The sequence below is a fragment of the Sebastes umbrosus genome, chromosome 4, assembly GCF_015220745.1.
Source record: "Sebastes umbrosus isolate fSebUmb1 chromosome 4, fSebUmb1.pri, whole genome shotgun sequence".
Lineage (NCBI taxonomy): Eukaryota > Metazoa > Chordata > Actinopteri > Perciformes > Sebastidae > Sebastes > Sebastes umbrosus.
The window spans coordinates 35,506,771-35,522,701 of NC_051272.1; the positions used below are offsets into that span (position 1 = coordinate 35,506,771).

Sequence of the window (15,931 nt, forward strand, 5' to 3'; positions counted from 1 at the left end):
ATGTAAATCTATGTACATTTATATTGCATATGTGATAACCTCAGTGAACAGAGGTAGATGAGTTATCTAATGTCAACACAATATTTTAGTGACTTGATTTTCATATGTAATGTCCCCTTGACAACTCTACTAAACAACTGTAAATTTAGCATTATTATTGTTACCTCCGCCAAGGCCGAAAGCCTAGGAAGGAGGTAATGTTTTCACCGGCGTTGGTTTGTTTGTTGGTTTCTTGGTTTGTCCGTTTGGAGGATTACTCCAAAAGTCCGCAATGGATTCGAATGAACAATCTATTCGATTTTGGTGGCGATCCGGATCATGTTCCGGCCTCGGGAATTCTTTTTAATAACTTTCCTTCTGCCTACAGAGGGACAGAGAGAGAGCGGGGGGTGGAGGGAGGGGGGGACACCTGTAGATTTGGCGTTTATTCACATTAAACTCAACTGAAATTACAGTCGAGTTCGACCAAAGCACACTTGGTGATAGTTGGAAAGAGTAACGACGATTGTTTAGGTGACTTTGATTTTGTTTCTGTCCAGTTTGAATGAAGTGTTTTACGATGTAAAACACTTCATTCGTACAGCTGATCTCAACATAAACAAAAATACACGTGGATGATGGCGCAAGCTGAACGGCGAGGGGGGGTAATCGTACTCGGGCAGCTTGGCGGAGGTCTGCCCTCTCCGAGTGGCATTCTAGTTATTATTAAATATGTATTGTGACAATCATCGACATCGATCAATATACAAAAACATTTTGTGATAACATTTTTGGCCTTTATCGTCCAGCATTTCAACTGCATCTCACGCTTGTAGAACTGATGATGACAACTGAACAAACTCAATCTGCTGAGGAAAACCTTGAGGTGGAACATTCTGGAAAAAAGCTGCTAAGGAGACCTTAAAATGAATGTAGCCTGTCATTGCTACACTATCAGTATATATCGCTGCCTCCAGGGGCTACGAGCGGGGCAATCGGACTTCAGACTACCTTTTAAGAACAATATCAGCCCCACATGTCACCCTCGGCTAGCGGCGATGTAAATGACAGCAAATTGAGGCTTACATCAGGCCAACAGATCTGTGTTAGTGCTACGTGGTAAAAAGCAGCCTCTTATAATGTCTCCATCTGTCCATGGAGCGATGGGGGAATCGCTGATTTCTTTCAACTCTTAGTACTGGTTGTCACACATCCGCACATCAAAGACAATTTAATACTTAAACACGCTGTCTGTTTCCATGTCAGCATGTCCTCCACAATGTTAATTTGAAGCAGTCCTGTGTAACACCCCCACTTTCCTTTCCCCCCCCCCACACACACACACACACTCTCTTTAGTAAATGGAGCTTCATGAATGTTTAATGTATTTGAAACCAAACACAGCAATCGATTCAACCCTCACACCTTACACACATACCGGGGGAAACAAAGGTGCAATCACAACCCATTCTCTCTGAGCTATCTCTCTCAACCGCTCTCTGTTTCTTCTACCTCTTTTTTCTTCAATCCCTTCTCTCTCTCTCTCTTCTTCTTCACTCTCTCTCTCTGCCTGCCTCTCTTTCTGTTCCTGCTGTACGTCTGGCTGAATGTAAATAGCGTGTGATAGCTGAAGATGGTGGAAGCAGTTAGTTGGCCCCAGGAGGCCTTTCTTTCTTTTAATGACAGGTTGGCTTTCAGAAGGCGTGAATACATTAATGGAGAGAGAGAGAGACAGCGAGAGGGGGAGGCATTAGGGAGACACAGACAGAGAGAGAGGGTGCGCAAGAGACGGAACTGATAAAGGATTTCTGAAGGACACATACAGAACATCGACATAAATCTAGAGAAGCAGCACCATCAGGTGATAGTCAGAACAAGAACACGAATCTGACAATCAAATTTACATAGAATTACATTGGAAGAGAGATGTAGCGTGGCGGTAACAGCTTCTCCTTGTATTGTACACAGAATTATAATGGAGGACCCAGGAATTAGACACATGGGGCTCTATTTTCCTGCTGGCGCAGAGCCAGTGCTAGGGCGGACGTAGTTTTTATGCAATTTTCCTGGAGCGCAAATCAATTTTTTTTTTTGCATCTGCACCTGTTTGGTCATTTCCAAACGAGTATGTCTGCACCGAGATGGGAGGACAAGCACAGCTGAGGCTGTTTAAACTGACAATTTTGGTGCTCATTTGGCTCAAAATAACATTTTCTGCTCAGACCTAACCTGATGCACCAGAAAGTTTGTTACACAGAACCAACAAATATGGTACAGTTTCTGAATATGGGCTGTGTTTATTTCTCCACGGATTGAGTGTTTCGATACTTTCACAGTATTGAAATAGCACTACAACCAGCTGTTATAATATAAAAGACAAGACAATCTTATTTTTTACAATATGGGCCCTTTAATTCCCATTAGTTCCAAAAGGGCAAAACCTTTGGCCCTACTTTAGTAGGTTTCAAGCAGTGAGCAGGTGGGATCTGAGCCATGCTCACTTTGCCTTGTTTCTTTCTTTGTGTAAAAACCTTTGTCAGTTTGTCCCGGCCTGTGATGGTACCACCGCTGATAAATAGGCTGCTCAGAGTGCTGCACATGCAGTTATTTCTTATTGAAGCCTATATTATTCATTTCCCTCCCGTAGGCTATTGCTTTCATTTTCATGTTGAATAACGCCTCTCTTAGAGCTTTCATGGACAGAATAGACGATATAATCAGCAACTAGAGGTGTGTCTCTGTCAGCCGTCTCACTAGTTTATGCATAAAAACGACCATCTGTATCAGTGTTTTACAAAAAGCTTCAGCATAATATTTTCATGATATGATAATAATCATTAAAAGTATGCTCTGTGTAGGAAGTACACTCCCTCGTACACATCAAATTACGAGTCGGCCCCGCGTTCACTATACGTCATCATGGGGGATTTCCTTTCAGCCAAGGATCCAACACGGACCCTTCCTGGATTGGCCTGGGCCCCATCATCGAGGGAGGGGAAATCCTAGGTGGCTGCATCTGTATATTTCTATAAAAAAAAGCAAAATGACGGTCGAGGGGTGGGGTTGTGGGTAATGTAATCGGTGTTTGCCCGCACACTGTGTTACACCGCTAACACCGGTAAAACCAACTACCGTGGCAAGCCTAATTTGCAAAGTTGTACCCACCCTGCACCCTCAAAGCTCAACATGACCCGTTCTTTTATTCCATTATTATCTCTGAATCAATTCAACATTCATCTATTTCCTTCCACTTCTCTGAGTCGTGGTGGTAGCAGGCTTAGCAAAGTAGCAGCAAAGAAGCCCCCCTCCATATAGCTACAGTACTGCCTCCAGCTCCTTCTGGGGGATCCCGAGGTATTCACATGCAGGCTAGATGGAACATATAACCCCTCCAGTGCGTTCTGGGTCTTCCCCGCGGTCTCCCTCACGTTGGACATGCGTGGATCAGATCCAGCCTCAGACTTATAAACATAATAATACACATTTTGATACTATTTGATTGTTGTTTGACTAGTTTGCTAAGACCCCTAGGAATGTTTACAATGACCGAGCCAAGGCCACAGTGATGAATCTAATCTGCAAGCATTTATTGTGATGAGATGGCTGTCCAAGTACTAATATCCTCTATCTCTCTGTGTCTGAGTAATAGAAATGCTTCAGGTAGGTGTTTTTAGGTGCTGGTTCTCTGTAATAAAGCTGGTATGCAACTTAAATCCACCTGCAAGCTTCTCTCTTGGTTTCGGTGTTCTATTTTTTCCTCTCTCAGCCAGCATCATTGCTTTCCCCTCTCTTCACCTCCATCTCTCTGGCTCTTACACTTTGGAGGCAGAGTGCGTAGGAGGCTGCTGTAATGTTGCAGTTCCTTCTCTGTCCTGGCAGGCAAACATTGATGGTTTGTGTGTGGGTGAGAGGTCTGCCTCTTCACACACTGCCAAGATCAGGAAGGAAATCAGATCAGGCATCAGAAAGCAGTTCTGGAGCTGGAACTGCTTCCATATAAGAACTGCATTGGGGATTCATTGAGAGCTTTACAGTGAAATGTAATCATTGGATGGCAAAAAGTCTACAGCAGTGGTTTTCAAACTATGGTACACGTACCACTGGTGGTACACGTGCTCTCTCTAGTGGTAAGCGGAGGAATCTCTGACTATCGATTCCTCTGTATTGATGCTTTCCCACAGTTACGCAGCACAATGACGCATACATGCTCTGTATCATGATTCAGTTTGTTTTGGACTGGAGCCACGGTGGAGAGAAAAAAAAGCGCTCAACATCATGGCGCTACTAAACCTGAGGGACGCACACTATTTTTTCGCTGATAAAGCGACACTGTGAACAACAAATCTGTGTTTAAATCAACAGGAGGAGAGTTAGTAATGTTAGCTGTCAACAGCAGGTGGGCAGCACAGTCCTGACTGGATAAATACCGGATATACGAACGTTAACGGAGGTGCCATTGAGTTATCATTATGAGGCGTTAAAAGTCGGCTCAGGAAAACTGACTATTGGGCAAAGGATAATAACAATGTTATCATGATGTCTTCAAATGTAATCTTGTAAAATGTAGTTTTCCTCAATATAAAATAGATATTAGAGAGAGAATTATGACCTGTTTAACTTCCTAACACTAGCTCTAAGCATCTTGCCAAGATTTTTTTAATCAAAGCAAATATTTAAATAATCATAATCATTTGAATTGTGTGTTTTTATACAAACAACCACTATAGATGACAACACCAAAGTACAGTACAGTACTGTGTACAGTACCCTCCCTGCCCTGAAAAAATTGTTTTTTTTGGACCTGCGGTGCATGTTTTTATATTGTGGCGTGCTGGGGGACTCTCTGTTTTGTTAAGTTTTGTCAATGGAAACATCACTACCCAAAACAGTCAGTCCTGTACGGTTAAAAAACTCCTGCATATAATGACATTTTCTTAATAATATGCTCTTTGGAGTTATTTTCAGTAGAATAAATGATGAAAAATAAGTGTGCAGTATGTTTTCTATAAATGAATGCAGTGATAAATAGAGGTTACGTCTGACATAATTTGTTTGGCCCCCGGCAACCATCTGGGTTTCTCATGTGGCCCCCCTGAGGAAAAAATAATTGCCCACCATAATGGTGGTACTTGGCGAGTCAAATATTTTCTGAGGTGGTACGTGATGTAAAACGTTTGAGAACCACTGGTCTACAACATGACAAAGCATTTCCTTCAGAATGGTATAAGAATGCAGTATGGCGACTTAATAATTATTGACATTTCCCCACTAAAGCACTAAAGCTTTGCTTTACTAAAGCTAAACTAGAGGACTATAATTAATCTATAGGCTGTTATTGTTCATCCTCCCTCCTTTACCTCTCTGTTTCTCTCCCCTGTTCTCCCGCTCTCTCTCTCTGCATATCACAAATCTCTTTATGTAGCAGCACAATCTAATCTGAAGCATATCTCCATATGCAAGAGGCTGCCTGTTAGGACAGAGGAGCTGCTTCATCACAATTTTACAACACATCTTGGCTCCTCCCTGTCTACGAATGTAACCTGGGTGTAATATCTGACATTCAATTCATCCTTTCATTCAATAACAAGTTACAAATGTCCTCCAATCAGGTCTTAGGAGCATCTCAGAAATCAGGTATCGTCTCTCTCGGCCTGATCTTAAGAAGGTCATGCATGCTTATATCATCTCGGTTAGATAGTTGTGAATCATTGTATTTAGAGTTTAACGCTCACATGACAAGATCACATCAGCCCTGTTTTAGCCTGCCTTCACTGGTTACTGACATGTTTTAGACTTGATATTAAGATTTTACTGATCACCTTTAAAGCAGCTCATGGTTTGGCTCCCAGTTGTATTGCTGCTACCTTATGAGTCAGAGCGCAGCCTCAGCTCCTCAGACAGGGCTCTGCTGGCTGCTTAAAGGGGACATATCATGCTCATTTTCAGGTCCATGTTTGTATTTTGGGTTTCTACTAGAACATGTTTACATGCTTTAATGTTCAAAAAACACATTATTTTCTTCATACTGTCTGTCTGAATTTACCTGTATTCACGCTCTGCCTGAAACGCTCCGTTTTAGCGCATTTCAACGTAATGGCAATGGAATTGCGTTGCTAGGAAACAGCTTGGGTCCATGTTTACATCCTGTCAGCTGATGTCATTCACAAACACTGTAACAGGAAATAAATTGGGATACATTTAGTATGTTTACGTTTAAGACTGTGAAATGGTCTAAGTATTGTAGATTTGTGACATCACAAAGGGACAGAAATCCTAACGGCTTGTTTCAAACGCAGTTTCTGAATACGGACTGTGTGTATTTCTCCGTGGATTGAGTGTTTTGATACTTTCACAGTATCTATATATCACTTAAACCTATTTTATAATACAAAAGAAATAAAAATCTAATTTTTTAAAATATGGGACCTTTAAAGACTAAAGGTCAGCTGGGCCCTGTTTCAGAAAACAGGTTTAGTGAAAACTATGAGGTAATTAAACCTGAGATGAGGGGAACTCTGGGTTGTCTGTTCCAGAAAGAGAGGTAACTTAAACTCTGGGTCAGTTACCTAGGCAACTGACTCTGTGAACCTAACCAGAGGCCTGTACTACGAAGCAGTATTTGGGGTTAGCGAGGTAACTTCAGGGTTAACCCTTCAGGGTTTTCCGTCCTACGACGGTGGTTCACTTCTTACCGGGGTAGCTCCCCATGGTAACTTATGCTGAACACCTGACCTGCTCCGGAGCAGGTTATGGTCCAGAGATGAGATCAACTCGTATAAAAGCACCGCCTACTGACCAACCAGAGCTCAGTGCACAGATCGTATGATAATATTACACAAAGACGAAGAAGTTTCAGTCATAATCCAGACTAAAAACAACACAGTTTAAACTGACACATGCAGGAAGGATAGCTGGCTGGATGGTGCTTACCGCTTTGAATTATGTTTTTATATAGATTTTTTTATTTGCTCTACAGTCTGTTTCACACCGCCGGAGTCGGGGACGCAGCCGAAAGAAGGCTGAAATAGCCATACTCGTCACATACTTGCTAAAGTGCATCGTGAAGTGTAATCTGTTCATCCACTCTACCCTGAGAGCTTTTTATAATATCACTGCCCCATCTAGATGAATACAGACGTAGGCAAAATCGTTGGTACCCTTCCGTTAAAGAAAGAAAAACCAACAATGGTCACTGAAATAACTTGAAACTGACAAAAGTAATAATAAATACAAATTCACTGAAAATTAACTAATGAAAATCAGATATTGTTTTTGAATTATGGTTCAGCAGAATCATTTAAAAAAACAAACTAATGAAACTGGCCTAGACAAAAATGATGGTACCCGTAACTTAATATTTTGTTGCACAACCTTTTGAGGCAATCACTGCAATCAAGTGATTTCTGTAACTCTCAATGAGACTTCTGCACCTGTCGACAGGTATGTTGGCCCACTCCTCGTGAGCAAACTCCTCCAGCTGTCTCAGGTTTGAAGGGTGCCTTCTCCAGACTGCATGTTTCAGCTCCTTCCACAGATGTTCAATAGGATTTAGATCAGGGCTCATAGAAGGCCACTTCAGAATAGTCCAATGTTTTGTTCTTAGCCATTCTTGGGTGTTTTTAGCTGTGTTTTGGGTCATTATCCTGTTTGAGGACCCATGACCTGCAACTGAGACCAAGCTTTCTGACACTGGGCAGCACATTTCGCTCCAGAATGCCTTGATAGTCTTGAGATTTCATTGCACCCTGCACAGATTCAAGACACCCTGTGCCAGATGCAGCAAAGCAGCCCCAGAACATAACCTAGCCTCCTCCATGTTTCACATTAGGTACAGTGTTCTTTTCTTTGGATGCTTCATTTTTGCGTCTGTGAACATAGAGCTGATGTGACTTGCCAAAAAGCTCCAGTTTTGTCTCATCTGTCCAAAGGACATTCTCCCAGAAGCTTTGTGGCTTGTCAATATGCATTTTGGAAAATTCCAGTCTCGCCTTTTTATGATTTGGTGTCCTCCTCGGTCGTCTTCCATTAAGTCCACTTTGGCTCAAACAGTGACGGATGGTGCGATCTGACACTGATGTACCTTGACCTTGGAGTTCACCTCTAATCTCTTTGGAAGTTGTTCTAGGCTCTTTGGTAACCATTCGTATTATCCGTCTCTTCAATATGTCATCAATTTTCCTCTTGCGGCCACGTCCAGGGAGGTTGGCTACAGTCCCATGGACCTTAAACTTCTGAATAATATGTGCAGCTGTAGTCACAGGAACGTCAAGCTGCTTGGAGATGGTCTTATAGCCTTTACCTTTAACATGAAGGTCTATAATGTTCTTTCTGATCTCCTGAGACAACTCTCTCCTTAGCTTTCTGTGGTCCATGTTCAGTGTGGTACACACCATGATACCAAACAGCACAGTGACTACTTTTCACCCTTTAAATAGGCAGACTGACTGATTACAAGTTTGAAGATACCTGTGATGCTATTTACAGGACACACCTTAGTTTAACATGTCCCTATGGTCAAATTATTTTACATCTTTTCTAGGGGTACCATCATTTTTTGTCCAGGTCAGTTTCATTAGTTTGTTTTTTAAAATGATTCTGTTGAACCACAATTCAAAAACAATGTCTGATTTTCATTAGTTCATTTTCAGTAAATTTTTATTTATTATTACTTTTGTCAGTTTCAAGTTATTTCAGTGACCATTGTGGGTTTTTCTCTCTTTAACGGAAGGGTACCAACAACTTTGCCTACGTCTGTATATTTGACTTTTGAGTATTCCGTTTAATTAATAAATCTGTATGAATAATGATCTCTATCACTCATGATGTGATTGGTCATACTGATGGAACATAATTCCTATAATATTGGAGATTATAATGTTATTTTTTTAAAATAGGCTGTGTATAGTCTCAACGGGGTCTAACAGCATTTCATTGACTGTTTAAACCAGGGGTGCCCAATACGTCGATCGCGATCTACCGGTCGATCGCAAAGGTAGTGTGGGTAGATCGCATGGCATTAAAAAAAAAAAAAAAAAATTAAATTTTTTTTTTTTTTTTTAAAATAGACGTCAGCCAACAAATTGCAACACTGTTTCACCTGAACTCATCTGGAGAGGAGGATGAGATTTTGACACTACAAGCTGACATTCAGCTTAAGTCCAGGGCTCATGGACAGTTCTGGAACTTACTCACAGAGGAAAAGTACCTCAACATGAGGAAATGTGCTACCTCCTTGGCTGCATTATTCGGCTCCACTTATTTATGCGAGTCAGCTTTTTCCCACATGAAGATTATTAAGTCCAAATACCGTTCCACCTTGACTGATGATCATTTGGAAGTGTGCTTGAGGTTGGCTATCAGCAGCTACTGTCCGGACTATGCATCCCTGGCTGATTCCATTCAGTGCAAGTCATCAGAGTAAGGTAATGACAAAAAATGTACAGAGTTATATTGTACAATATGGGTTCATGCAGTTATGCAAGGTACACCAACATATATTGTATATATAAAGAATACTCAATATATTTATAAATAAATATATGTTTTGCATTTTTATAGTAGGTAGATCATTTTGACTTGGTCATTTTATAAGTAGCTCGCATGCTGAAAAAGTGTGGGCACTCCTGGTTTAAACTGACTCCTTTTGTTAAAGTAGCTGAACTGAAGTCACTGAATGCTGTTGAGCCAAGATCCAAATAGGTGTCTACAATTTAACATCTGTTCTATTTAATCTTTAAATCACCAAACAGATTATTACTGGATCAGATTGTGAGTTTATAGTCATGTCTCTATGTCTTTGATCCATATATTCTTTTAAATTTTCAACTATAATTTTTTTCATCTTCAGTTGCTGCTCCTGTGTTTTGTCCCTGTCAGATTAAAGCTGAACAAATATATTTAAAATCTAATATAGGCTACAGCCTAATAGATTTACCACTTTATCATCCATTAAGGAAATGTCTGTCTGGTAAACAATGAATCAATGGACAACACTGAATAAAACTTTATTGTGTTATTGACATTTTTCCCCGCTCTGACTCAGACTCGGGCTCTTTTTTTTTAAGAAAGATGTGTGCAGTCCACGTACACATGCATTCATATCACCACGTCCACTGGATTAAAACGGAGGTTCTGCCTGTTATCTACCTGTTGTCATGGTGAATTGTAGTATCAGAGCTCCATTGATGATGGCTTTTAAAGGTCCCATATTGTAAAAAGTGAGATTTTCTTGTACATTATATAATGTGTTTTTTTGAACATTACAGCATGTTCTATTAGAAACCCAAACCCAAACCCAAAATACAAGTATGAACCTAAAAATGAGCACGATATGGGACCTTTAATGTTCAGGTTCAACCTACTGACTCTGATCAGCTGTTCTGGAACCAAAAACTCAGAGTTTTCTATCTCAGGATTATTCGACTCAGAGTTCAGGTTTAGGCAGAGTTTGTTAAACCTGCTACCTGATACAGCGCTTTGGCTTTTACAGTCAGGACCCCTCAACTCTGAACCACCTGCCCCCAAGATCTGAAACTGCAGAAGCTGACATCTTCTCAAAACCTTTTAGTAATGCTACAGCACACTGTTATTTCCAACACATCATATCTGTTTTATTATTTTCTTATATGAGTGTTAGGTATTTTATTCCATATCCTTTTTGTATTATTTTAATTGTCTGATTTTATTTGCATCATAGCAGTCCTGAACTGTTTTAGTCCTGGCTCAACCATGTGAAGCATTTTGTAACTTTCCTTTGAAAAGTATTGTATAAATAAAGGTTTATTAAATAAATTATTATTTATTACTATTCATTGTCTATTCAGTGGAGGAGAGCTTTAATATTGTTCTGCTCTAGGACACTTCCAGGCATAACATTATACAATTTTGCACTCAAGGTCTTTTTTTTCTGTAATGTTTTCAAGCAAAACGGGTTCACTTGAAATACAAGGTTTTTAATGACAGGTTTTTCTTTTCCATCTATTTTTTTAAATTTTTTTTTATCTTGGGATGTTTTTTAAACATCAATATGTTTCTTTTTTAATTCTTACTTTTATCCTAGTTTCAAGCATCTAGAGTTTATTGTTATTCTTTCCCTTTTTTAATATGTCTTCTTAAACTTTCATTCATGCACTGCTAGAGGCTGTTTTTGCTTTGCTGTACTCAAATACAATGGGTTCTGTTTAATTCCACATATGCTAGGGTGGATAGCTGATGTTCAATATAAACAGCCCTCAAAAATGTATCTGTTTGGCACGACCAGGAAGTGCCTGGAGAGTCAGAACAGGAGAATGACATGGTAGGAATTTGACTGAGCATCCTGTCTTGTCTTGCAGTACCTGAATAAATCAGGTCAATGGGTTTTTTTTTAGCTGTGCCTTGTGTTTAGTAATCTTTTTGTAATCCTAAACTGGAAAAACAAAGTCCGGAAACTTGTGTTTGGTCGATTATTTCTCTGTTGTTCCAATGCTAATGGTCATTGTATTTTACATCGTTGGAAAGCCTGTTTATTTACCTTCACAATGATGTCCAACTTGTAAGGATCATGCATTTGTGGGATGAGCAGCACAGCTGATTATGTGGGGAGCGCCCAAGAAAAATTTGCCAAAATGCTCCGTCAATGGTAAACAGTGTATTCTCCTGTTGGTGTTGACTCTTGTTTTGAGTTGTTTGGTGGATTGGATGATTGAACTCTCTATCAGTAACAAGGAACAAACATATTGATTGATTGAATCCACCGTCAGGAGCCTCAGTAGCGGTGGAAGATCCATACGCAGCCACAACAGCCTGGCACCTCCTCCTCATGCTGGTCACCAACTTGGTCACACGTTGCTGTGGGATGGCGTTCCATTCCTCAACCAGGATTGGTTGCAGGTCAGCCAGCGTGGTTGTGTTGGTCACTCTAACACGTACAGCACGCCCAAGCTGATCCCACAAGTGTTGAATTGGGTTGAGGTCTGGATTCTTGGCAGGCCGTTCCATTCTCTCTGCTCCCACATTGTGGAGGTAGTCTGTGATAACCCTGGCTCTGTGGGGGCGAGCGTTGTTTCTTGGAGGATGAAGTTAGGTCCCAGATTGTGGAGATATGGAATCGCCACTGGCTGCAGAATCTCATCCCGATATCTCACTGCATTGAGATGGCCTTCAATGATGACAAGCCTTGTTTTGCCAGTGAGGGAGTTGTAGCATTTATTCACCGACAGTCTAAACTGTACACACACTGCACTGCTAATAACTTCATACTCACTGTCAGTCACACATTCGCTCCCTCTCTCTCTCTGTCTCTCGACTGCACACTCGCTAACGTTACGGGCTGCCAGGCTTACAGTACACTGGCTGACGGAAACCCATCTTTTCTCGTCACCCCGTCATGTCGCCGGTTTTATGGCGAAGTCACAGACCTCGGCTCAGCAGATGCGCACGGCCTGTCAGACACTAGTGGCTCCATTAGTCCGTTTATATACAAACATAATATTATGTTTTACACATTGTCATATTGCTTATTATTAATGCAATACAAGCTGGATTTAGCGCCTGCACAGGTTTTTTAATTCATCAGAATGTGTCATGAAGAAAAAATGGTGTAAGCTTGTACACCGGACCGGCAAAATCGGAAATAGGCCCGACTCTATTGCATGTAGTTGTTTTTCATGGTTGTTCGTGGATATGTTTAAAGGCAGTGTAGTAATTTACTTCACACTGTTTTTTTAAACCAGTAGTAGTGCTTTTAAAGCATGAGGAGGTTGTCCGTTATAAGAAAGTCTTTTCTCAGTAAGAGTTTGATTTGCTCCAGCCAAGGCTGCTTTTAAATGTGAGCTGCATTTCAAGAAGGCTGCAGTGTGTTTAGTCCATGCTGTAATCTATGCAAAAAAAAAAAGGCAACTTTGTTGCTGCTAGCGAAAAGGATTTAATTTATTACCAAGCAAAGCTCCTTCTTTGACACTGGCCGTTCGACAAGATTTTATATTCAGAGATGAAAAGTGGCTACTGTGAGTGTGCACAAAGCTGCCATGCAGAGAGAACTCAATGGGAATGCTTTTAGAAGTTGAATTTAAAATGTGTTTGTGAATGGATCTGCTGTATAGACCTTTTTTTCATTGCCATTCTGGTAATGCTAGGGCAACAGCTTTGGTCCAAGATTACTTCCTGTCAGCTACTGCATTAAACATTGCAACAGGAAATACAAACACGTTTATGTCATCAAGTTTGAAAAGGTCTATAATTATATCTCATTATTTTTACTCCTGTGTATGTACAGTATGTACTGTATCTATGTGTGTGCTTCCAGTGGGACCAGTAACTGGTGTGTTACTGGCTAATTAGATTTTTAATTGGATAATGGATCTATCAATAAGTCAGTCGGCAACCAATCAATGTGCAGCTCCCACTGGTTCTGGAATGACAGTAGCTGGCCCAATCACAATGGCTGTATTCATACTATACTAACAGTATGTACTGATTTGGTGTACATTATGTAGTATGCGAACAAAAGCAAAATCTTCAGTATGCATCAGACCAGTCTACCTCACCTACTGTATCCCACAATGCAAAGCGCTGGAACGGTACAGGCTACGGTTACAACAACAACAGAAGCCAAAAATTGCCCGTTTTTTACATTTTCCGTAGCTATTTCATCACTAAATTCACTTCTGAACATTTCTGAGGCGAGAAATGAACTGTGTAGATTTTGAATATTGGCAGTTTTACGATATTAGATGGCGAATCGAACATTTGCTCCAAACGTTTTCGGAGCTGAGAAGCTCCACCAGCTGCCGTAATAGCTAGCTAACGCCTGCTGCGGTTGCTACTTTACCATCCGGGCGGTCACGCCCACAGACCGCTATGAGCTGTCTAGAGACAAGAGGCTTTTATTTCCTTGTTGACGAATGGTTTGCTTAAGTGTCAAAACCTGTGTTTATCTGCCTTTTTGGAGTTGAAAAGCTCCACAATCGCCCGCGGGCGTAGCTCGCTCGCCAGGCAGCCAGTGTTGCTCACAGAGCAGCTACAGAGCAGCAGAGTGACGCGGGAAGAACCATATATTAATGGAAAAATGTGTTTTGTTTCTCAATCAAAACTTTATTTCAACAGCAACATATTACAGCTTTGCATAGCCTATGAAACAGAGGTCTACACATATTAAACACATTGAATATCAGATTACATGCAGAGCACGCTCATAAAAATAACCGCCACTAACAGTCTTATAAGAAAGACTCTCAAACACACTAAATGCTGCAATAAGAGAATAGAACAGCAAATATCTCACAGTATTTGATTTATGCCTACTTGTTTTTGTTGAGGAAAATTAACACGTCTACATGGTTGGGTGTCAGACGAGAGCACAGCCTGGTCACAATCAGTCCAACGGCTGAAAACACTCGCTCGGATGGTAGTAATAATAATAATAAATTCAACTTATATAGCGCTTTTCAAGGACTCAAAGACGCTTTACACTACAGGGGGAAACGGTGTGAGACAAACAGCAGACAAACGACACACACAGGCGCACTCTCATACATACACTCGGACAAATGGGTAAGGGGAGGGGGGGACTAGGAGTAGGCAGAGGAGAAAAGATGGGTCTTGAGACGGGACTGGAATAGGGTGAGGGTACAGATGTTGCTGGTATACAGAGGTAACCTTTTAATTGATTAATCAAGAAAATTATCAGGAGGTTAATCAGCCCTAGACTATTTACACATCCAGCAGCACCATTAGCATTCAATTGGAGTCCTGTGTGTCCGCCTGATGAATGTAAGGCCAATCTTTTAGCTCTGTTTTGGGTCTCTACCAACTCCTGAGGGAACTATCTGTTCCTTTAGCTGCTATACGCTCCACTATGTTCACCAGCCTCTAACTGTGTATGTCTTCTGTTTGCTGCTGAGCAGGAAGTGTGCAGTGGCTTTATCAGAGCTTTTTCACTGGAAACCAAGGCCTATTGAAGGAGGCTTAGGTCACGCTTCATCAACACATCATATCTTTAGGGTACAACACATGCGTAGTAAAAATCTGGTCTGTACTCGCCGAAATTTAGCCAATCACAACGCACAACCGCAACTTCAGTTACACTGCGCATGTGTTATACCCCATACCTCAAGACCCATGTCCGCCCGTGTCCCAGCCTCCTTCAATAAGCCTTGCTGGAAACAGCTTCCTGCTGTCTTGAGGTTGATGAAGGTGGAGATTTCTGTACAGAAAACCAAAACAAAGATTTGAAAGAGGCTAAAAAAGCTCTTTAGAGCCAAGGGGGAACTGCAGAGTTGATGGCCATAATCTGCGGGTTTGTCACTATTAATGGTACCTTTCACATGACATAGCTATCAGGTCCAGTGTTATTATAAAGACTAGAACTCGGAGAGCGCAGACCTCCGCCAAGGTGCCCGAGTACGATCGGTATATTAAATGATTAATAGTTTACTGTATGTTGGAAGATTCTTGATGGTACGTGTTTAAACGTCACATGGTACGTGGTTTTCATGTCGAATTTTGTGTCAATGTGTTTGTGGTTATGTGCTCAAGGTAGAGTTGTGCTGTTAGATGATGATCTCGGGGATCGACGATGGTTAGAACAATCGCCAATAGCTGATGCTTTTGCCTATGTCAAGACGATATTTGGCTCATTTTACCATTAATGTATTACATTATTATTATTATTAGCAGTAGTATTAAATTGCTATTAAAATGTAATAGTCCTAGTTTCACGTTGCATTCCCTGGACGCATATAACCAACACTTGCGACACCGACATGCGGGCATGCACACACACGCATGCTGTCCTCGCTACTGAATGGAGCAGTTTTTATGTAGTTATGTTGTCATTTAGCCTTTCAAAAACAACATTTTCACTGCTGTCACCCCCCCACTACCCCCCCGATCACCCAACTATAGTTCATGGGTGGAACATGGATGAGAGACACAGACAACCAATGATTGCCAGAGAGAGAGAGAGAGAGAG

At 41.1% G+C, this 15,931-nt stretch overlaps 1 protein-coding gene across 1 annotated transcript in view; it reads left to right on the plus strand.

Moving 5' to 3' along the window:
• The window catches only part of LOC119486234 (NT-3 growth factor receptor-like), a 253,693-nt gene that overhangs the window by 47,824 nt on the left and 189,938 nt on the right, over positions 1-15,931 (plus strand).